Consider the following 24,773-nt stretch of genomic DNA (forward strand, 5'->3'; position numbering starts at 1 on the left):
AGATAATGATTTACTTTTTTGATGGATTATTCAATAGTTAAAACCAGTAATCAAGAAAAACCAACCAGTTGAATGTATCAGAGTTAAACAGACTAATATATATATTAAAATAAGCATTACCTTGGTCTGATTTTTCATAAAGGATAGCAGATCTCTTGCCAGGTGACACCATTTCTTTGGGTTCTGTGGGTAAAAAGAAAAGAGATTAATAAAAACCTTTCTTTTCACCCTTTAAATGCTTCTTTAAAAATATTTATTAGTAATAAAGGTCAGAGAAGAAAATCATTTAACAAAATATTCAGCTCCATTCAGCAGCTGCCTTGGGAACCACTTGCTTTAAATGACAAATAACTTCCCAAAAGCTCCCCTCTCCCCCGCAGCTGAAAACAAGGGTGACTGCCACAGATCCTCAGCCCTGTTTTCTTTGCTTCTCTCTCTTTTCTCACATGGGAACAAGACTAGCACTCGAGCAAGGAAAAGAATTAGCTTCAATCATTTCAAAAGATAAGATGTAATCCATGTTGGGACGGAACATTTACTTGGAATGCAACAGACTGAAATGGAATTTGCAATTATCTAACTTAGATTCCTCCCTCCCCCAGTGAGTATGGCCTTTAAAATATTTGTGCAAGTTTGGGTGTTTTTCTATTCTGTCTTTCCACAAAATTGATAAAATGAGATACTGTGAATTGACATGGTAAATAATTGCAGATTACCCTCCTTAGGAGCTGCAATTTTAGAGCTTTTCTAAGCTGCAGTGAGGACAAAAGTACTTTATAGGAGACAAAAGTTATGAAAATATATCTTATTCCTTCCCTTAGCATATAACCATCTTGAGGAGTGTCCCAGGAAGGATTTTATTGCATCATTATCTGAATGTTCAGATTGCAGGATAAGAAATTCAAGTCTAAGCCATAGCTCTCCAGGAAGGACTATCACATAGATAGGTAAGAATTTTAAATTCACCCCTTAAGAAAGTTATTTGACTGAAGAAATGTTAACAGTTAAAAGCAACATTGATTACTTGACTGTAACAGTCACTATAAGAACAGTCATATAACTGCAATCACCAAAACATCTTACTAGCTGTGTGAACGTAGGCAAGGAAATTAAACTCTGTAAACCTTCCTTTCTCACCTGTAATATCGGAATGCTAATTCTTTCTACTTCATAGAACTGATAGGATAAATAGGTGAGATAAATACACAGAAAGGACACAGAATTAATGAATGTTAGCCAATATAATTATGAACATCACTATTACTATTATTATCATTGTTCTCCTTTAAAAAAAAAAAAATCTTGCAACCCCTTTGAAAATCACTGCCCTGGTGAGCCACATGGTGGAATGATTAAAATCCTACCATACTGGATGGTATTTAATTTGCTGATTTATTAGTCACACTCTGTGATGGCAAAGGAAATAAAGAGTTCTTTTAGGTCTTTGGGCAGGTAAGGGAAAAAGATTAAACAGCATTTCAGGAGAATAAGTAACCTGTCACTCCACTGCAGTAGCTTCCTTTGACTTTGCTGGGGATTTTAATTTAAAGATGTCCTCCAAGAAATTGGGATACTTCAAGATTCACTTAAAGCAAATGACCAATGTCTGCTCTTGTAAATACTCAATCCAATTCAGAAAACATCTACTGAGCTCCGATTGCAAGGAAGGGTATACCACAGACTTTAGAGAAACCATTATAAATAGAAAGGACTCAAGAAAAACAGTTTAGTGGAAGAAAGGTTTGTAAGTAATTCATGAAAAAACCATCATTAAACAACATACAACAAGACCCATATATATGCTGTCTACAAGAGACCCACTTCAGACCTAAGGACACATACAGACTGAAAGTGAAGGGATGAAAAAAGATATTCCATGCAAATGGAAATCAAAAGAAAGCTGGAGTAGCAATTCTCATATCAGACAAAATAGACTTTAAAACAAAGACTATTACAAGAGATAAAGAAGGACACTACATAATGATCAAGGGATCAATCCAAGAAGAAGATATAACAATTGTAAATATTTATGCACCCAACATAGGAGCACTTTAATACATAAGGCAAATACTAACAGCCATAAAAGGGGAAATCGACAGTAACACAATTATAGTAGGGGACTTTAACACCCCACTTTCACCAATGGACAGATCATCCAAAATGAAAATAAATAAGGAAACACAAGCTTTAAATGACATATTAAGCAAGATGGACTTAATTGATATTTATAGGACATTCCATCCAAAAACAACAGATTACACTTTCTTCTCAAGCGCTCATGGAACATCTCTAGAATAGATCATATCTTGGGTCACAAATCAAGCCTTGGTAAATTTAAGAAAATTGAAAACGTATCAAGTATCTTTTCTGACCACAACGCTATGAGACTAGATATCAATTACAGGAAAAACTCGGTAAGAAATACAAACACATGGAGGCTAAACAACACACTACTTAATAACCAAGAGATCACTGAAGAAATCAAAGAGGAAATCAAAAAATACCTAGAAACAAATGACAATGAAAACACAATGGCCCAAAACCTATGGGATGCAGCAAAAGCAGTTCTAAGAGGGAAGTTTATAGCAATACAATCCTACCTTAAGAAACAAGAAACATCTCAAATAAACAACCTAACCTTACACCTAAAGCAATTAGAGAAAAAAGAACAAAAAAAACCCAAAGTTAGCAGAAGGAAAGAAATCATAAAGATCAGATCACAAATAAATAAAAAAGAAATGAAGGAAACGATAGTAAAGATCAATAAAACTAAAAGCTGTTCCTTTGAGAAGATAAACAAAATTGATAAACCATTAGCCAGACTTATCAAGAAAAAAGGGAGAAGACTCAAATCAACAGAATTTGAAATGAAAAAGGAGAAGTAACAACTGACACTGCAGAAATAAAAAGGATCATGAGATTACTACAGCAACTAGATGCCAATAAAATGGACAACCTGGAAGAAATGGACAAATTCTTAGAAATGCACAACCTTCCAAGACTGAACCAGGAAGAAATAGAAAATATAAACAGACCAATCACAAGCACTGAAATTGAAACTGTGATTAAAAATCTTCCAACAAACAAAAGCCCAGGACCAGATGGCTTAACAGGTGAATTCTATCAAACATTTAGAGAAGAGCTAACACCTATCCTTCTCAAACTCTTCCAAAATATAGCAGAGGGAGGAACACCCCCAAACTCATTCTACAAGGCCACCATCACTCTAATACCCAAACCAGACAAAGATGTCACAAAGAAAATTAAAGGCCAATATCACTGATGAACATAGATGCAAAGATCCTCAACAAACTACTAGCAAACAGAATCCAACAGCAAATTAAAAGGATCATACACTATGATCAGGTGGGTTTTATCCCAGGAATGCAAGGATTCTTCAATATACACAAATCAATCAACGTGATACACCATATTAACAAATTGAAGGAGAAAAACCATATGATCATCTCAATAGATGCAGAGAAAGCTTTCGACAAAATTCAACACCCATTTATGATTAAAACCCTCCAGAAAGTAGGCATAGAGGGAACTTTCCTCAACATAATAAAGGCCATATATGACAAACCCACAGCCAACATCGTCCTCAATGGTGAAAAACTGAAACCATTTCCACTAAGATCAGGAACAAGACAAGGTTGCCCACTCTCACCACTATTATTCATCATAGTTTTGGAAGTTTTAGCCACAGCAATCAGAGAAGAAAAAGAAATAAAAGGAATCCAAATCGGAAGAGAAGAATTAAAGCTGTCACTGTTTGCAGATGACATGATACTATACATAGAGAATCCTAAAGATGCTACCAGAAAACTCCTAGAGCTAATCAATGAATTTGGTAAAGTAGCAGGATACAAAATTAATACCCAGAAATGTCTTGCATTCCTATAGACTAATGATGAAAAATCTGAAAGTGAAATTAAGAAAACACTCCCATTTATCATTGCAACAAAAAGAATAAAATAGCTAGGAATAAACCTACCTAAGGAGACAAAAGACCTGTATGCAGAAAATTATAAGACACTGATGAAAGAAATTAAAGATGATACCAACAGATGGAGAGAGACACCATGTTCTTGGATTGGAAGAATCAACACTGTGAAAATGACTCTACTACCCAAAGCAATCTACAGATTCAATGCAATCCCTATCAAACTACCACAGGCATTTTTCACAGAACTAGAACAAAAATTTCACAATTTGTATGCAAACACAAAAGACCCCGAATAACCAAAGCAATCTTCAGAAAGAAAAACGGAGCTGGAGGAATCAGGCTCCCTGACTTCAGTCTATACTACAAAGCTACAGTAATCAAGACAATATGGTACTGGCACAAAAACAGAAATATAGATCAATGGAACAGGATAGAAAGCCCAGAGATAAACCCATGCACATATGGTCACCTTATCTTTGATAAAGGAGGCAAGAATATACAATGGAGAAAAGACAGCCTCTTCAATAAAGTGGTGCTGGGAAAACTGGACAGCTACATGTAAAAGAATGAAATTAGAACACTCCCTAACACCATACACAAAAATGAACTCAAAATGGATTAAAGATCTAAATGTAAGGCCAGACACCATCAAACTCTCAGAGGAAAACATAGGCAGAACACTCTATGACATAAATCACAGCAAGATCCTTTTTGACCCACCTCCTAGAGAAATGGAAATAAAAACAAAAATAAACAAATGGGACCTAATGAAACTTAAAAGCTTTTGCACAGCAAAGGAAACCATAAACAAGACGAAAAGACAACCCTCAGAATGCGAGAAAATATTTGCAAATGAAGTAACTGACAAAGGATTAATCTCCAAAACGTACAAGCAACTCATGCAGCTCAATACCAAAAAAGCAAACAACCCAATCCAAAAATGGGCAGAAAACCTGAATAGACATTTCTCCAAAGAAGATATATAGATTGCCAACAAACACATGAAAGAATGCTCAACATCATTAATCATTAGAGAAATGCAAATCAAAACTACAATGAAATATCATCTCACACCGGTCAGAATGGCTGTCATCAAAATATGTACAAACAATAAATGCTGGAGAGGGTGTGGAGAAAAGGGAACCCTCTTGCACTCTTGGTGGGAATGTAAATTGATACAGCCACTATGGAGAACAGTATGGAGGTTCCTTAAAAATCTAAAAATAGAAGTACCATATGACCTAGCAATCCCACTACTGGGCATATACCCTGAGAAAACCATAATTCAAAAAGAGTCATGTACTCAAATGTTCATTGCAGCTCTATTTACAATAGCCATGACATGGAAACAACCTAAGCATCCATCAACAGATGAATGGATAAAGAAGATGTGGCACATATATACAATGGAATATTACTCAGCCATAAAAAGGAATGAAACTGAGTTATTTGTAGTGAGGTGGATGGACCTAGAGTCTGTCATACAGAGTGAAGTAAGTCAGAAAGAGAAAAACAAATACCGTATGTTAACACATATATATGGAATCTAAAAAACAAACAAACAAAATGGTCATGAAGAACCTAGGGGCAAGATGGGAATAAAGACACAGACCTACTAGAGAATGGACTTGAGGATACGGGGAGGTGGAAGGGTAAGCTGGGACAAAGTGAGAGAGTGGCATGGACATATATACACTACCAAATGTAAAATAGATAGCTAGTGGGAAGTAGTCGCATAGCACAGGGAGATCAGCTCGGTGCTTTGTGACCAGCTAGAAGGATGGGATAGGGAGGGTGGGAGGGAGGGAGATGCAAAAGCGAAGAGATATGGGGATATATGTATATGTATAACTGATTCACTTTGTTATAAAGCAGAAACTAATACACCATTGTAAAGCAATTATACTCCAATAAAGATGTTAAAAAAACAACAACAACAACATACAATGTGTTGAAGCAACAGAACAAATTGAAAGAATATTCTGCAGTTAGGAAAGGGTCATTTAAAAAATAATCATATGACATCACTTATATGTGGAATCTAAAAAATGATACAAATGAACCTATTTACAAAACATAAATGGACTCACAGACATAGAAAACAAACTTAGGTTACCAAAGGGAAAGGGGGGTGGGGGGGAGGGGTAAATTAGGAGTTTGGGATTAACATACACACACTACTGTATATAAAATACATAACCAACAAGGACCTACTGTATAGCACAGGGAACTCTACTCACTGCTCTGTAATAAGCTATATGGGAAAAGAATCTGAAAAAGAATAGACATATGTATATGCATAACTGAATCACTTTGGTGCTGTACACCTGAAACTAACACAACATTGTAAATCAATTATGCTCCAATATAAAATAAAATTATTTTTAAAAATAATAATAAATAAATAATCTTTAAAAAAAATCAATCAGAATAACTGAACTGATGTACACTCACTGACCATCAGTCCTGTTTGGTCTAAGAAAATTTCACAGGAGGGAAGGACTTGGAAAGACTAAGTCTGTCAGGCAGGTAAGTAGGGATGGAAGTTAAGATGATTACGTGGAGGAAGGGTAGACCCTTAATCTAATATGACTGGTGTCCTCATAAGATGAGACACAAATACAAACATACACACAGACAGGAGAATACCACGTGAAGAAAGAGACACAGAGGGAGATGTCCATGTAACTAGGGAGGCAGAGATGTGCTTACAAGCCAAGGAATGCAAGGATTGCCGGCAACACCAGAAGGTGAGAAAGTCATGATCCCCTAGCGCTTTCAGAGAGAACATGGCCCTGTTGACATCTTGACTTTGGACTTCTAGCCTCCAGAACTGTGAGAGAATAAATATCTCCTGTTCTAAGCTACCCAGGTTGTGGTAGTTTGTTACAGCAGCCCGAGGAAACTAATGCAACATCTTTTGAGCCAATAAGCATTAGGCCTTTACCCATACCCTGAACACCCGAGGCTTAAAAAACTTATAGTTACATTGATTCACCATAGCCTCAATTTAGAAATTAGAATACCCAGCTACATATAAAAAGCTGACTTGAACTTCAAATTGTCTACCCTCCATAGCTAGGATCTGCTGCAGTGGAAACCAGCAGCCAGTGAAGAAGGTCCCCTTTTGTTTCTCCAGGTCCTTCCTCCTCAGCCAGTTAACCTTGGTTCCAATGCCTCTGGAATATGGGAGTGGAGTGAAAGAGGGGAGGTGGGGACAGAAGTGGTCAATGGAGAAGGAAAGGTGACTTTCTGGTCACTGATCTAAGTGGGCTGCTATATATTTAACGCTGATTCTTAACCAATGAATGCTTTTCCACGTTCTTCAGTGATTGCTCCCTCTTCTCCAATCACTGGGGACCTTTCATCTGTACAACCCTTGATGGGAGTCATACATCTCACTTTATCACTTACTACATCCTCAGCTCCTAGTGACACCTTCAGCTTCTCTCTGCTGAGACCAGCTCAGCCTCAGGGCAGCCTTTGGGGACAGGACCTAGACAGCCTCATGATGACGTCCACGTTCACTGCACACATCTGCTCCACAGGGAACTCTCCAGCAAACCCTGGGAAAATGGGCTAATCCTAATTCAGCCTCTTTCCTTTGTTCTACCATGAGCTGCTCACTAGCTCATCTCCTGGCCTTCACATTCATTAGAAACCAACACTGTTTCTACTGCCACCTCCAAGACTTCAAGGAATACATATTAAACTCTCACTGAGTCTCCTTGATGCACCTCTTTCTAGCACTTAGAGGGGAAAAGTGGAAGTGCTACACAACCTACCTCCTTGTGGACATGGCTAGTGAAGCCTCAGTTCACTAAAAAGAAATCTGCCTTTAATTTCCAGATCCCCCACCCCCTTTTTTTTTTTTTTAAATATTTATTTATTTGGCTGCGTCGGGTCTCAGTTGCGGCACACGGGATCTTCAGTTGCAGCATGTGGGATCTAGTTCCTTGACCAGGATCGAACCCGGGTCCCCTGCATTGGGAGCGCGGAGACTTAACCACTGGACCGCCAGGGAAGTCCCCCCCACCCCTTTTGTATTGGGAATGTAGGGGTCATCCAACTAGCTCTCATGCTCCTACTAGGGAATTTCTACAAGGTAATGTATCTCATATATCACTTTGGTGTCTGATAGCTATTGCCTTAAGAGGTGAAAATTTTCCAATTTTACAGCCTGTGATATTAGTTTTCATAATTTGAGCTTTAAAAGACCCATGGGGGAAGCAGCTACAAATTGTAAAGTATGTCTACTGGATTTTTTTTAAGTTTCCTGAACATTCCATGAATTTTACATTGTTCTTCAATATAACTTGTTTTCAGTCAGGAAGGTGCTCAATGGCTCCCATGTTCTTCTCTCCCAGTTCCTTTTCTCCATGTCTATTCCTTCTGCTTGTGGTTCAATTCTTACTTTTCAGCACCTTCAAATTTACTGCCTTATCAAAGCTTTAATGCCAACTTCTCCCCAGGTGATTCCTGGGGTACTTTGGACTCTGTTGATTTTATCATTCTCTGACCTTGTACACCAATTATAATCAATGCCTATAATTTATGTTGCCTTTTTGGGTTGTCTTGTGCTGTCATGTCTTCCCAACTATATTTTAAGTTCCTAAAAGACCGTTATTGTATCTTGTGCTTCTCACCTATCCCCGTCAGTGCTTAATTCAATACTCAGCACATGGGAAGGAAAGTCCTAATAAGAACATAGCCATTTGCTATGTATTAAATATCTATTAACCAATATAAGACAGAGCTGACATGCAGCATAAATATCTCACCATGTTCTGTGATAGAAATTGCATAACAAATCCCTATTGTTGTGAAAAATTTAAAGAACGTTTGAACAAATATGTCAGATAGGAAGGAGGCATAGGGAAATGATAAATGAGAGAGAAGATAGGTCATCATATAACAAGGGTGCTATTATTTGGAAATATATCTACATTTAATACTTTTGCATTTTTCTATGTCTGACCTCACCTGTCTGCCAGGGGTAGCACTTGCCTCAAGAAGGATTAGGATTGTTACAAGATAAATAAAATAAGAAAGGTGTTTAGAGTTTGACATCTAGCAAGAATTCTTGGTCCAGAGCAATACTATAGTCTTGTAGATCAAGCTTTCCTTAGAGAAAACAGGATTTTAAAGAACACAATCTTTGCTGTCATTAACATATTGGAAGTCGGACCTAGAGAACCAGATCACAGAGTTCTGCAATGTCAAGAGCACAGAAAATATAAGGTATGATGTAAAGGATATGGAAAACTACCCTGGGTTCAAGAGTTGTATGGAGAAGATAGAAGAGAAAAGGGTCAAACATCGAGTCATTATTTTCCTTCTCTAAGTTTAAACCCCACATGAACATGGTAATAGGAGCATTATGACTAACAGACTACCTTCCAGGGCACAGACTGGAGAGAACTCTGAGAAAACCAGCATTCAGCATTTAACATGACATAGAAGCAATCAGGGGGCATTAGAGGAGGGAGGGAAGCTTCTACAGACATGAACCTGAGACAGAATCCCATTATCCTATAGCCAACATGTGGCATCTCAAGGAGACATAAGTTCCCAAGGGCCCTGAGTAGGGGACACAAGAGTCCTGGGTGGGCATGGCCCCCCTACTCCCCTCCCCCAAAATGAGATCATAAGAGGCCCACTGCCCCCCACTCCAAGTCACAATGCCATAGGGGAAGAGTAGAAGAAAGGAAAAAAAATCTGAAAGCACAACCATTCACCCAAAAGTTGTCTGAGTCATCCACCCCAAAAAGGAACTAAAAAGGTAAAAAGGAACTAAAAGGTATCTAGTCCAGTGTCATCATTTTTCAGATGAGAAAACTAAAGGCCAGACTCATTTACTCAAGAGTGTGATGCAAATGAGGACAGAGCAGAGGCAATAATTCCAATTTTACTAGCACCTACTGAAATGCTAACACGCCTTCCTACTCTCTCACCTAGAGTCCAGCTTTTCTTTTTATTATGAATATCAATTAATGCTACCACTCTGTTAATATTTTAAAACAAAAATTCCAATAATATTTTTAAATAAAAATAACAATGGAGACAATAATTTTAAATCCCTTTCTTTTAATGAGTAATGAAATAGATTTAAAATTAAACTAACAAATATTGAGTCTGCAGAAAAATTATTAGTTTTATTTAATTAGCAAATTTAGCAAGGTTACTGAATTAGGGTCATTGTACAAAAATCAATTGTGCTACCATATAAAAACAAACAAACAAAACACAGAAATTATACATTATTAAAATAGAATTAACCTCAAATACCCTGGAATAAACCTAACAAAAGATGTTTATGACTTCTACACCAAAAAACCATAAAACATTACTTAGAGAAAATAAAGCAGACAAAAAGAGATATATCATGCTCATAGATTGAAAGACTCAGTATAATAAGGTTATCAATTCTTCCCAAATTAATCCATGTATTCAGTGTACTCACAATCAAAATCACAGTAGTTTTTTTGTTTTAATTTTACAAGCTAAAATTTATACAGGAATGCAAAGGGCCAAAATTAGTCAAGGTGATATTAAAGAAAAATAAAACTGGAGGTCTTCAATTACCAGATATCAAACTTATTGGAAAGCTCTTGTCATTAACAAGTGTGTAATTGGCACAAAAGCAGACAAACAGATATACGGAATGAAAGAGAGTCCGGAAACAAACCTATACGAATTATGACAACTAATTATACAAGTAAATTATGGCAAGTGTGACAATGTCGAGCAGTGGGAAGAGGGCAACCGCTCTACTAAATCATACCGACTGAATTGTACAACCATTTGTGATAAAAAGTGAATCTTAACTCCTACACATACAAAAATATGTTTCAGAAGGTTATATATCTAAATGTGGTTGATAAAACAATAAAGCTTTTAGAAGAGAGTATCTTTCCCTTTGGTGTAGACAATGATTTCTTAAAGAGAACAGAAGTGGTAACCATAAATGGAAAACACAGTAAGTTTGACTACATTTAAATTAAGAACTTTGGTACAGAAATATCGAATCACTATGTTATGTAACAGAAACTAACTTAGTGCTACAGGTCAACTACACTTCAAAAACAAAGAAACAAACAAACTCATAGAAAAAGAGATCAGATCCAGGTGGGAAGATGGCGGAAGAGTAAGACGCGGAGATCACCTTCCTTCCCACAGATACAGTAGAAATACATCTACACGTGGAACTGCTCCTACAGAACACCCACTGAACGCTGGCAGAAAACGTCAGACCTCCCAAAAGGCAAGAAACTCCCCCCGTACTTGGGTAGGGCAAAAGAAAAAAGAAATAACAGAGACAAAAAATAGGGACGGCACCTGCACCAGTGGGAGGGAGCTGTGAAGGAGGAAAGATTTCCACGCACTAGGAGCCCCTTCGCGGGCAGAGACTGCGGGTGGCAGAGGGGGGAAGCTTCGGAGCCACGGAGGAGAGCGCAGCCACAGGGGTGCGGAGGGCAAAGCGGAGAGATTCCCGCACAGAGGCTCGGCGCCGAGCAGCGCTCACCAGCCCGAGAGGCTTGTCTGCTCCCCCGCCGGGGCGGGCGGGGCTGGGAGCGGAGGCTCGGGCTTCGGTCGGCTCGCAGGGAGAGGACTGGGGTTGGCGGCGTGAACACAGCCTGAAGGGGTTAGCGCACCACAGCTGGCTGGGAGGGAGACCGGGAAAAAGTCTGCAGCTGCCGAAGAGGCAAGAGACTTTTTCTTGCCTCTTTGTTTCGCGGCGCGCAAGGAGAGGGGATTCAGAGCGCCGCCTAAACGAACTCCAGAGACTGGCGCGAGCCGCGGCCATCAGCGCGGACCCCAGAGACGGGCGTGAGACGCTGGGGCTGCTGCTGCCGCCACCAAGAAGCCTGTGTGCGAGCACAGGTCACTCTCCACACCGCCCCTCCCGGGAGCCCGTGCAGCCCGCCGCTGCCAGGGTCCCGTGATCCAGGGACAACATCCCCCGGGAGAACGCACTGTGCGCCTCAGGCTGCTGCAACGTCACGCCGGCCTCTGACGCCGCAGGCTCGCCCCGCCTCCTCTGTACCCCTCCCTCCCCGCGGCCTGGGTGAGCCAGAGCCCCGGAATCAGCTGCTCCTTTAACCCCGTCCTGTCTGGGCGGGGAACAGACGCCCTCAGGCGACCTACACGCAGAGGCGGGTCCAAATCCAAAGCTGATCCCCAGGAGCTGTGCGAACAGAGAAGAGGAGGGGAAATCTGTCCCAGTAGCCTCAGAAGAAGCGGATTAAAACTCCACAAACAACTTGATGTGCCTGCATCTGTTGAATACCTGAATAGACAACGAATCATCCCAAATTCAGGAGGTGGACTTTGGGAGCAGGATATATTAATTTTTCCCCTTTTCCTTTTTTTTTTTGTGAGTGTATATGTATATGCTTCTGGGGGAGATTTTGTCTGTATAGCTTTGCTTTACAATAGCTTTATTTTACTTCACTATATTATAGCTTCTTTCTTTCTTTTCTTTCTTTCTTTCTTTCTTTCCTTCCTTCCTTCCTTCCTTCCTTCCTCCTTCCTTCCTTCCTTCCTTCCTTCCTTTCTTTCTTTCTTTCTTTCTTTCTTTCTTTCTTTCTATTTTTTCTCCCTTTTACTCTGAGCCGTGTGGACGAAAGGCTCTTGGTGCTTCAGCCAGGCATCAGGGCCGTACCTCGGAGGTGGGAGAGCCAACTTCAGGACACTGGTCCACAAGAGACCTCCCAGCTCCACGTAATACCAAACGGCAAAAATCTCTCAGAGATCTCCATCTCAACATCAAGACCCAGCATCACACAATGACCAGCAAGCTACAGTGCTGAACACCCTATGCCAAACAACTAGCAAGACAGGAACACAGCCTCATCCATTAGCAGAGAGGCTGCCTAAAATCATAATAAGGCCACAGACACCCCAAAATACACCACCATACGTGGACGTGCCCACCAGAAAGACAAGATCCAGCCTCATCCACCAGAGCTCAGGCACTAGTTCCCTCCACCAGGAAGCCTACACAACCCACTGAACCAACCTTAGCCACTGGGGACAGATACCAAAAACAACGGGAACTACAAACCTGCAACCTGTGATAAGGAGACCCCAAACACAGTAAGATAAGCAAAATGAGATGACAGAAAAACACACAGCAGATGAAGGAGCAGGGTCAAAACACACTAGACTTAACAAATGAAGAGGAAATAGGTAGTCTACCTGAAAAAGAATTCAGAATAATGATAGTAAGGATGATCCAAAATCTTGGAAATAGAATAGACAAAATGCAAGAAGCATTTAACAAGGACGTAGAAGAACTAAACAGGAATCAAGCAATGATGAAAAACACAATAAATGAAATTAAAAATACTCTAGATGGGATCAATAGCAGAATAACTGAGGCAGAAGAAAGGATAAGTGACCTGGAAGATAAAATGGTGGAAATAACTACTGCAGAACAGGATAAAGAAAAAAGAATGAAAAGAACTGAGGACAGTCTCAGAGACCTCTGGGACAGCATTAAACGCACCAACATTCGAATTATAGGGGTCCCAGAAGAAGAAGAGAAAAAGAAAGGGACTGAGAAAATATTTGAAGAGATTATAGTTGAAAACTTCCCTAATATGGAAAAGGAAATAGTTAATCAAGTCCTGGAAGCACAGAGAGTCCCATACAGGATAAACCCAAGGAGAAACACGCCAAGACACATATTAATCAAACTGTCAAAAATTAAATATAAGGAAAACATATTAAAGGCAGCAAGGGAAAAAAAACAAATAACACACAAGGGAATCCCCATAAGGTTAACATCTGATCTTTCAGCAGAAACTCTGCAAGCCAGAAGGGAGTGGCAGGATATACTTAAAGTGATGAAGGAGAAGAACCTGCAACCAAGATTACTCTACCCAGCAAGGATCTCATTCAAATGTGATGGAGAAATTAAAACCTTTACAGACAAGCAAAAGCTGAGAGAGTTCAGCACTACCAAACCAGCTTTACAACAAATGCTAAAGGAACTTCTCTAGGCAAGAAACACAAGAGAAGGAAAACACCTACAATAACAAACCCAAAACATTTAAGAAAATGGGAAGAGGAACATACATATCGATAATTACCTTGAATGTAAATGGATTAAATGATCCCACCAAAAGACACAGGCTGGCTGAATGGATACAAAAACAAGACCCATATATATGCTGTCTACAAGAGACCCACTTCAGACCTAGAGACACATACAGACTGAAAGTGAGGGGATGGAAAAAGATATTCCATGCAAATGGAAATCAAAAGAAAGCTGGAGTAGCAATTCTCATATCAGACAAAATAGACTTTAAAATAAAGACTATCACAAGAGACAAAGAAGGACACTATATAATGATCAAGGGATCGATCCAAGAGGAAGGTATAACAATTGTAAATATTTATGCACCCAACATAGGAGCACCTCAATACATAAGGCAAGTACTAACAGCCATAAAAGGGGAAATCGACAGCAACACAATCATAGTAGGGGACTTTAACACCCCACTTTCACCAATGGACAGATCATCCAAAATGAAAATAAATAAGGAAACACAAGCTTTAAATGATACATTAAACAAGATGGACTTAATTGATATTTATAGGACATTCCACCCAAAAACAACAGAATACACATTTTTCTCAAGTGCTCATGGAACATTCTCCAGGATAGATCATATCTTGGGTCACAAATCAAACCTTGGTAAATTTAAGAAAATTGAAATCGTATCAAGTATCTTTTCCGACCACAACGCTATGAGACTAGATATCAATTACAGGAAAAGATCTGTAAAAAATACAAACACATGGAGGCTACACAATACATTACTGAATAATGAAGTGATTACTGAAGAAATCAAAGGGGAAATCAAAAAATACCTAGAAATAAATGACAATGGAGATACGACGACCCAAAACCTATGGGACGCAGCAAAAGCAGTGCTAAGAGGGAAGTTTATAGCAATACAAGCCTACCTCAAGAAACAGGAAACATCTCGAATAAACAACCTAACCTTGCACCTAAAGCAATTAGAGAAAGAAGAACAAAAAAACCCCAAAGCCAGCAGAAGGAAAGAAATTATAAAGATCAGGTCAGAAATAAATGAAAAAGAAATGAAGGAAACAATAGCAAAAATCAATGAAACTAAAAGCTGGTTCTTTGAGAAGATAAACAAAATTGATAAACCATTAGCCAGACTCATCAAGAGAAAAAGGGAGAAGACTCAGATCAATAGAATTAGAAATGAAAAAGGAGAAATAACCACTGACACTGCAGAAATACAAACGATCATGAGAGATTACTACAAGCAACTCTATGCCAATAAAATGGACAACCTGGAAGAAATGGACAGATTCTTAGAAATGCACAAACTGCCGAGACTGAACCAGGAAGAAATAGAAAATATGAACAGACCAATCACAAGCACTGAAATTGAAACTGTGATTAAAAACCTTCCAACAAACAAAAGCCCAGGACCAGATGGCTTCACAGGTGAATTCTATCAAACATTTAGAGAAGAGCTAACACCTATCCTTCTCAAACTCTTCCAAAATATTGCAGAGGGAGGAACACTCCCAAACTCATTCTACGAGGCCACCATCACCCTGATACCAAAACCAGACAAAGATGTCACAAAGAAAGAAAACTACAGGCCAATATCACTGATGAACATAGATGCAAAAATCCTCAACAAAATACTCGCAAACAGAATCCAACAGCACATTAAAAGGATCATACACCATGATCAAGTGGGGTTTATCCCAGGAATGCAAGGATTCTTCAATATACGCAAATCAATCAATGTGATACACCATATTAACAAATTGAAGGAGAAAAACCATATGATCATCTCAATAGATGCAGAGAAAGCTTTCGACAAAATTCAACACCCATTTATGATAAAAGCCCTGCAGAAAGTAGGCATAGAGGGAACTTTCCTCAACATAATAAAGGCCATATATGACAAACCCACAGCCAACATTGTCCTCAATGGTGAAAAACTGAAACCATTTCCACTAAGATCAGGAACAAGACAAGGTTGCCCACTCTCACCACTATTATTCAACATAGTTTTGGAAGTGTTAGCCACAGCAATCAGAGAAGACAAAGAAATAAAAGGAATCCAAATCGGAAAAGAAGAAGTAAAGCTGTCACTATTTGAAGATGACATGATACTATACATAGAGAATCCTAAAGAGGCTACCAGAAAACTCCTAGAGCTAATCAATGAATTTGGTAAAGTAGCAGGATACAAAATTAATGCACAGAAATCGCTTGCATTTCTATACACTAATGACGAAAAATCTGAAAGTGAAATTAAGAAAACACTCCCGTTTACCATTGCAACAAAAAGAATAAGATATCTAGGAATAAACCTACCTAAGGAGACAAAAGACCTGTATGCAGAAAATTATAAGACACTGATGAAAGAAATTAAAGATGATACAAATAGATGGAGAGATATACCATGTTCCTGGATTGGAAGAATCAACATTGTGAAAATGACTCTACTACCCAAAGCAATCTACAGATTCAATGCAATCCCTATCAAACTACCACTGGCATTTTTCACAGAACTAGAACAAAAAATTTCACAATTTGTATGGAAACACAAAAGACCCCGAATAGCCAAAGCAATCTTGAGAACGAAAAATGGAGCTGGGGGAATCAGGCTCCCTGACTTCAGACTATATTACAAAGCTTCAGTAATCAAGACAGTTTGGTACTGGCACAAAAACAGAAATATACATCAATGGAACAGGATAGAAAGCCCAGAGATAAACCCACACACATATGGTCACCTTATCTTTGATAAAGGAGGCAAGCATATACAGTGGAGAAAAGACAGCCTCTTCAATAAGTGGTGCTGGGAAAATTGGACAGGTACATGTAAAAGTATGAAATTAGAACACTCCCTGACACCATGCACAAAAATAAACTCAAAATGGATTAAAGACCTAAGTGTAAGGCCAGACACTATCAAACTCTTAGAGGAAAACATAGGCAGAACACTCTATGACATACATCACAGCAAGATTCTTTTTGACCCAGCTCCCAGAGAAATGGAAATAAGAACACAAATAAACAAATGGGACCTAATGAAACTTAAAAGCTTTTGCACAGCAAAGGAAACCATAAACAAGACCAAAAGACAACCCTTAGAATGGGAGAAAATATTTGCAAATGAAGCAACTGACAAAGGATTAATCTCCAAGATTTACAAGCAGCTCATGCAGCTCAATAACAAAAAAACGAACAACCCAATCCAAAAATGGGCAGAAGACCTAAATAGACATTTCTCCAAAGAAGATATACAGATGGCCTACAGACACATGAAAGAATGCTCAACATCATTAATCATTAGAGAAATGCAAATCAAAACTACAATGAGATATCATCTCACACCGGTCAGAATGGCCATCATCAAAAAATCTAGAAACAATAAATGCTGGAGAGGGTGTGGAGGAAAGGGAACACTCTTGCACTGTTGGTGGGAATGTAAATTGATACAGCCACTATGGAGAACAGTATGGAGGTTCCTTAAAAAACTACAAATAGAACTACCATACGACCCAGCAATCCCACTACTGGGCATATACCCTGAGAAAACCATAGGTCAAAAAGTGTCATGTACCACAATGTTCATTGCAGCTCTATTTACAATAGCCAGGACATGGAAGCAACCTAAATGTCCATCGACAGATGAATGGATAAAGAAGATGTGGCACATATATACAATGGAATATTACTCAGCCGTAAAAAGAAATGAAATGGAGGTATTTGTAATGAGGTGGATGGAGTTAGAGTCTGTCATACAGAGTGAAGTAAGTCAGAAAGAGAAAAACAAATACAGTATGCTAACACATATATACGGAATCTAAGGAAAAAAAAAAAAAAAAAAGGCCATGAAGAACCTAGTGGCAAGACGGGAATAAAGACACAGACCTACTAGAGAATGGACTTGAGGATATGGGGAGGGGGTGGGGTGAGATGTGACAGGGTAAGAGAGTGTCATGGACATATATACACTACCAAATGTAAAATAGATAGCTAGTGGGAAGCAGCCGCATAGCACAGGGAGATCAGCTCGGTGCTTTGTGACCACCTAGAGGGGTGGGATGGGGAGGGTGGGAGGGAGGGAGATGCAAGAGGGAAGAGAAATGGGAACATATTGTATATGTATAACTGATTCACTTTGTTATAAAGCAGAAGCTAACACACTATTGTAAGGCAATTATACTTCAATAAAGATGTTTAAAAAAAAAAAAAAAAAAAAGAAAAAGAGATCAGATTTGTGGTTACAAGAGGTGGAGCATGGGAGGTGGGATTGGATGTAGGTGGTCAAAGGGTACAAACACCCAAGTATGCGATAAATAGATACTAGAATGTGATGCACATGATAGATATAATTAACACTGCTGTATGTTCTGTGTGAGAGTTGTTAAGAGAGTAAAACCTAAGAGTTCTCATTACAAGGAAAAAAATTTTTTTTTAAATTTTGTATCTATGTGAGAGGATGGATGTTCACTAAATCTGTGGTCATCATTTCATAATGTATGTAAGCCAGATCATTAGGCTGTACCCCTTAAACTTATACAGTGCTGTGTGTCAATTATATCTCAGTAAAACTAGGAGAAAAATAAAGTTTCATTCTCACCCAGAAAACAGGGTTAAAAAAAAAACCACTAATGCTCATCAAATGATGCCAGGTAGACAATCAAATGGTAAGCCACAGAGTGCAAGAAGAAACTTTGAAATACATATATCAGATAATGACTCATATTCACGATATTTAAATAAACTCCTATAAATCAATAAGAACAAGGCAGACAACTCAGTAGAAAAGTGGACAAAAGACATAAACAGAAATTGCACAAAAGAGGACATTCAAATTTTCAATAAACATATTAAAATTTCCTCAACTCTAGTCCCTTGTAAATGCAAATTAAAAATCACAATGAGATACCGCTATACACAGACAAATGTGACAAAAATTAAAAGGACAGAAAATATCAAGAGTGGACAAGAATATGGAACAATGATACTGTCACATCTGCTTGATGTGGGCAGAGAGTAGAAACTGGAGTAATTTTAGAAAACAGTTTGGTAGTATCTACTAAAGGTGGACATATACAATACCTTATGGCTGGGCAAATTCCACTACTGGGTTTATAACCACTCTAAAGGCATAATATGGTTGCCAAAAATTATGTACAAGAATGTTCACAGTAGGACTCTTTACAGTAGGAAAAAACTGGAAACAGCCCAAATCTCCATTAACAGTAGAACAGGTGAACAAATTAAGATCTATTCATACAATGAAATGCTATACACTAATGAGAATGAACAAACCACAGTTACATGAACAACATGGATGAATATCACAAACAACGTTTAGGGTAAGAAGTCATACGCAAAAAAGTACATACAACATGACAGCATTTATATAAAATGTGGGAGGGACCTCTTGTGGGTTATATAGTGACTGGGAAGACGACATACGGGGAGCTTTTGAGGTACTGATATTAGTCTCTTTCTTGACCTGCCTTTTGGATCTTCAGCTGTGTTCACTGTGCAAAAATGTATCAAGTTGTACACTTAAGATTTGCCCACTTTTCTATATGCATGTTGTACTTCAATAAGTTTTTTTAAGTGGCATTGGAATCTCCACCCATCTCTCTGAACCACCTGAAAAAAAGGCACAAATAAATTTTAAGATGATCCCTGATTTTAAAGATGATTGGGAAGGAATAAAAGAGCAGATTTCAATCTGTAAATGTTTTTCCTCAGCATCAAGTTCAATGACTCAGGACAGCAGCTGGAGACAGAACATTAGTGTTTTCCCTGGAACACAAGCCATTTTTCATATTTTTAACATATAACATTCCTCCCAAATTGAACAACTCGTTGATTTTGTTTAATAAAAGGGAATCTAGCATAAAATGTATGTATATGCCATTTTAAAGCATATTTGCATATTTAACAGTACATATGTTTGAGAAATTTTTTTAATTTGGGCTACATTAGCCAGGAAATACCTAGAGACAGATTTTAAGTATTATACCTGACCTTTGACATTATTTCCTTTTGCAAATACTAAAATTGCTGCCAACTGGATACCTTTCTAATTTCCCCTTGCTTATTATTTTATGAAACAATTATTTCAGGGAAGAAAAACACAAACAAAACAAAGGTTTAGAACTGTAGGTTTTTAGAAGTGTCTGCATTTAAACTTTGGAAAGAAAATATACATATAAAAGAAGGAATACAATTAACACTTATTTATCTCTGTCTGCAAGCAATAAGATACAAAAAAATTTTTCATCTCTTCATTATAATTATACCTAGATTAAGCATCAATAATGGATAAACCACAAAGGTAATAATCAGGCCCAGGCATTTCCTGCCAGAGGAAAGGCAGAAATAAAATAGCAACAAAAAAGCCACATTCCATGTTTAAAACATACAAAAAAATGAATACTGGGAATAATTAAAAACTATCCTTTTGTTTTTTAATATTTAGACCTTTTCTCAGTTGATGAAAACAGTCTTCTCTAAATGATATACTCTAATTTCACTGATAATTTTATTTACTTAATCTTAAATTTTTCACTTTCTATTGTTTATTCAAATAAATAATGAAAATATTTTCCCACAGGCAATTTAGCAAGAAAATGGACCCAAGAAAACTTTTACTTTTTGAACACTATTTTTAAAATTCTAGGTCTGAATTAGAAGTACCTTATTATTATTATTGTGATAATAAAAAATAAACATTTAGTGCTGTCAAATATAAACCAGACATTGTTCTGGGTTGCTGTCTTATACATTTAATACTCATAACAATCTTAACTGCTGTGTATGCTATTATCCCATTTTATAGATGAGGAAAGTGAAGGACAGGTTGATTACTGGAAGTTACCTGAGCCACAGAGCTAGCGAGCAAAGGCAGGAGGATCTGAAGGCAGGTAGCTATCACCAATCCCATTCCCTTAACTCTTCCACTGATACTGTACCTCTGCTATTTCCACGTGAGTTCCCATTACTATGGTACATATTCTGTCCTGTGGTCTTATTATTTAAATATATTAATATTAATTCTTACTGCAAAGCTTCCCATTGTACTCTAAATGTACGTTGTATAAAAATTTTCTATTCTATGTATGTATGTCTTTGCTATTTTTTATATTTTTCATGTATTCATTAGAATTGCAAACACACTATACTTTGAATTTACAGGGGGTACTATCTCCTAAGATTTTAAAGCAATTTACATATATCATGCCACTTACATTTAAACACACATATACATTCAGTACTTGTCTCTGAATTGATTTTTATACATTTTATTGTATATTTTTCTCACCTTTTATCTCATGCTATTGCCAAAGTCAAATTCTCAGACTCCAGGCCCTTTATTCTCAAAGGGTGGTTCATAAACAAGCAGCCTCACCATGTCCTCAGAGCTTGTTAGAAATACAGAATTCCAGGCACCACCCTAGACCAATGTAGACCAACAAGTGATCTCTAGGAATATTAAAAGTTTAAGAAACTTGCTTTAGATAATATATTCCTCTCAACTAAAGGTTTTCTTAATCCTTGCTTCAGCTAATTTATTTCCGTAGGTTTTGTGAAAGGTATTCTTATCAATTTTACCACTAAGTGTTTTGGTCTGTTAAAATTATTATTGAGGGCTTCACTGTCTCTATCAGCTTTACTGCCTGCAGTGTTACTGAATTTTACTGAATTAACTCTTGAGGACGTAAAACAGAAGCTTCCTTTCTAGGGCTGTCTGTAAAGCTATTTTGCAACGTGCTCTATCCCTCCCCCCAAGTGACTACAAATGCCACCAATGGGAAACAGACAGGCAGAGCTGACATGCTTTAGCTCTGGTGTATAGCCTTGTAAATGTCTAAGAGAGTTCCTAAATTAAACGATCAATAGCAGAGTAGCTACTGTTTTCTCTAAATCCTGGGAGATTTTATGCTATATTATAGCACAACGTTGATCTCAGTTCCTTTGTGAATTCTCAGATTTCCTTAGTTTTCAGGTATTCACTTATAAACTGCCCTAGGGTTTCCTGTTTTTGTATATAAGTTGTCCTGAAAAGGTTCCAGAAAAATATCTTAGTAGCAATACAGGATTTTGCTTCTGGCTGAAACAACCACCATCAACACAACCAAAATCAAAAGTAATAATTAATAAAACCCTCAAAGAGAAATATCCATATGGAAAACCATCAAAATAAGTTTCAAAAACAGTAAATTTTGCAAAAGACATAAACCTTAAAAAAAGACAAATTTTGTAATATAAAATTCTGGGCTAGCAAGTGCTTTTTTACTATTTTAATGAAGCACCAGTACCCATATCATGAAAAAAATTATCAAATTTCTTTACCACCTTATCTCTTGCTGTTGGTTCTTGAACGGATTTCCAACATACGAGCTAGCTGAGGCAAGAAGGTTAATTTGCTTGACTATATAGCATCAAGGAAGATCATTCTTTAAAATTCTGCCAATAGGGGGCTTTCCTGGTGGCGCAGTGGTTGAGAGTCTGCCTGCCAGTGCAGGGGACACGGGTTCGAGCCCTGGTCTGGGAGGACCCCACATGCCGCGGAGCAGCTGGGCCCGTGAGCCACAACTACTGAGCCTGCACGTCTGGAGCCTGTGCTCCGCAACAAGAGAGGCCGCGATAGTGAGAGGCCCGCGCACCGCGATGAAGAGTGGTGCCCGCTTGCCGCAACTAGAGAAAGCCCTCGCACAGAAACGAAGACCCAACACAGCCATAAATAAATAAATAAATAATTTAAAAAAAAAAAATTCTGCCAATAGGAAAATAAAGAATGAGTATGACCTGCTTATTAGATGGTAAAAAGGAAATAATTTTAATTGCGTCAGCTGTGATAACCATAAATTGGTTACATAAGATAAATATCCTTATCTTTCAGAAATGTACACTGAAGTAAATTGGGTTGAAATGTCAAAAAAATTGCCAATCAGGACATACTAGTACACACCACCACCAGTAAAAATGAAATAAAAGTACCACTAACAAAAAGAGAGAAAGAGGGAAATTAGGAATCCAGAAGACATCAAAAATAAATTTTAATATCAATGCAGGAGGCTTAAATAAGCTATTATTAGTCCATTGGATTAAAAGTGATGAAAGAAAAGATAACTTTTTAAAAAATATTCATAATATCACTGAACTAACACCTTATATTTGAAAAATGCTATGAGCACATTTTATTGGCCTCTTTCTCAAGCTAATTACTATGATAAGTTTTTAATATATATCATTACTCTTAATCTTTAAAATAACAATTTAGGAAAGACCTGAAGAACACTTTGCCCACTTTCATACTGACTTGGTCCAAGGAGAGAAGTTTTGCACCTCTTTAAAGTCTTTCTATTTGATATTATCTACCCCCATAGGATAATGAAAGATAATTTGATTAGTCAGATAGTCATATTTTATTTATAGGTGGGTTCTGTGCCTAAATGCATTAAAGCAAGTATAAAACTTTGTCCAAAAATTTGGAAATTAACCCATTAAAAAAAATATTTAATTAAATTAACTCTTACTTTCACCCTTGTTCTAGGAGTCAACAAATTTGGTGGAGTATATAAACAACAAAACAAACACAGCAAAAGACAATCTTATGATGCTGAAAGTATTCGTGCACAGAAAACCCAAACAATATCTAAATGCCAGAAAAAGAAGTAATCTATAAAAAGGAAATTACAGTTGAATGTCTCCATATTCCACTACCAAAGTACTACAGAAAAAAAAGGGGGACAAAAATAAAAACTGTATGGTGCTCAATCAGGAGATTTCTGCTTCTGGTAACACAGACACTAGTAATTTTTAAAAGGCCCCTGCTTCAAAACATCTAGAATGCTTACTAGAATACAACAAACATATTTTAAAATGCATTGTTCAGCTCATAATGAAATAAGAATGACCTTACAGTGCCAAAATGAAGACAGAGCTGAAACAATAGTAGCAACCACATGCAAAAATCATGAGTGCCCTGCTAGTGTTTTACTAATAGTAGGATCTTGAAGCCTTGGATTTTAATAGTCTGACGGGAAATAGTGGACAAGACTTTAGGTTTGAAAATGATCAGGGAGGGACTTCCCTGGTGGTGCAGTTGTTAAGAATCTGCCTGCCAATGCAGGGGACACAGGTTGGATCTCTCGTCTGGGAAGATCCCACATGCCGCGAAGAAACTAGGGCATGTGGGATCTTCTGAGCCTGCGCTCTAGAGCCTGGGAGCCACAACTACTGAAGCCCGTGCACCTAGAGCCTGTGCTCCACAACAAGAGAAGCCACCGCAATGACAAGCCCACGCACCACAACAAAGAATAGTCCCCACTCGCCACAACTGGAGACAGCCCCCACGCAGCAACAAAGATCCAATGCAGCCAAAAATAAATAAATAAATAAATACTAAAAAAAAAGAAAAAAAGAAAGAAAGAAAATGATGGGGGAGTTGGAATTAAGAATATCAAAAAGCCCAAAAGGGTATGAAAAATTTTAAATGCCTTCTACTAAGGGAAAGTGACAAGGGGAAAATGATCTGTGACATCCCTAGCTTGGAGTAGAGAAGAAAAGCATTCTTCTAAAAATGCATAACTCGTAGTTCTTCCCCTATGGCTTTTGGGCTTGGATTATACTGATTACAAATCCTGACAAACTTCAAGCAGAGAAATTAACTTAAAGAAGCAAATTAAATCCCCTCCAAAGTAATATAACCTCATTTCAGACCTCTTAGGATTCCCAGAAGTTTTAAAAAGCCAAAAATGAGCTCCAAAGTAA

At 37.9% G+C, this 24,773-nt stretch overlaps 1 protein-coding gene across 4 annotated transcripts in view; it reads right to left on the reverse strand.

Annotated features, from left to right (window-relative positions):
• INPP4B (inositol polyphosphate-4-phosphatase type II B) overlaps window positions 1-24,773 on the reverse strand; it is a 758,305-nt gene that overhangs the window by 610,490 nt on the left and 123,042 nt on the right. For all 4 annotated transcript variants that reach the window (XM_059922536.1, XM_059922531.1, XM_059922530.1 and 1 more), the window contains exon 2: window positions 121-183. The gene's annotated coding sequence lies outside the window, so the exon portion shown is untranslated. The remainder of the gene's footprint in view (window positions 1-120; window positions 184-24,773) is intronic.

The sequence above is a fragment of the Balaenoptera ricei genome, chromosome 5 (assembly GCF_028023285.1).
Source record: "Balaenoptera ricei isolate mBalRic1 chromosome 5, mBalRic1.hap2, whole genome shotgun sequence".
NCBI classification, from domain to species: Eukaryota; Metazoa; Chordata; class Mammalia; order Artiodactyla; family Balaenopteridae; genus Balaenoptera; species Balaenoptera ricei.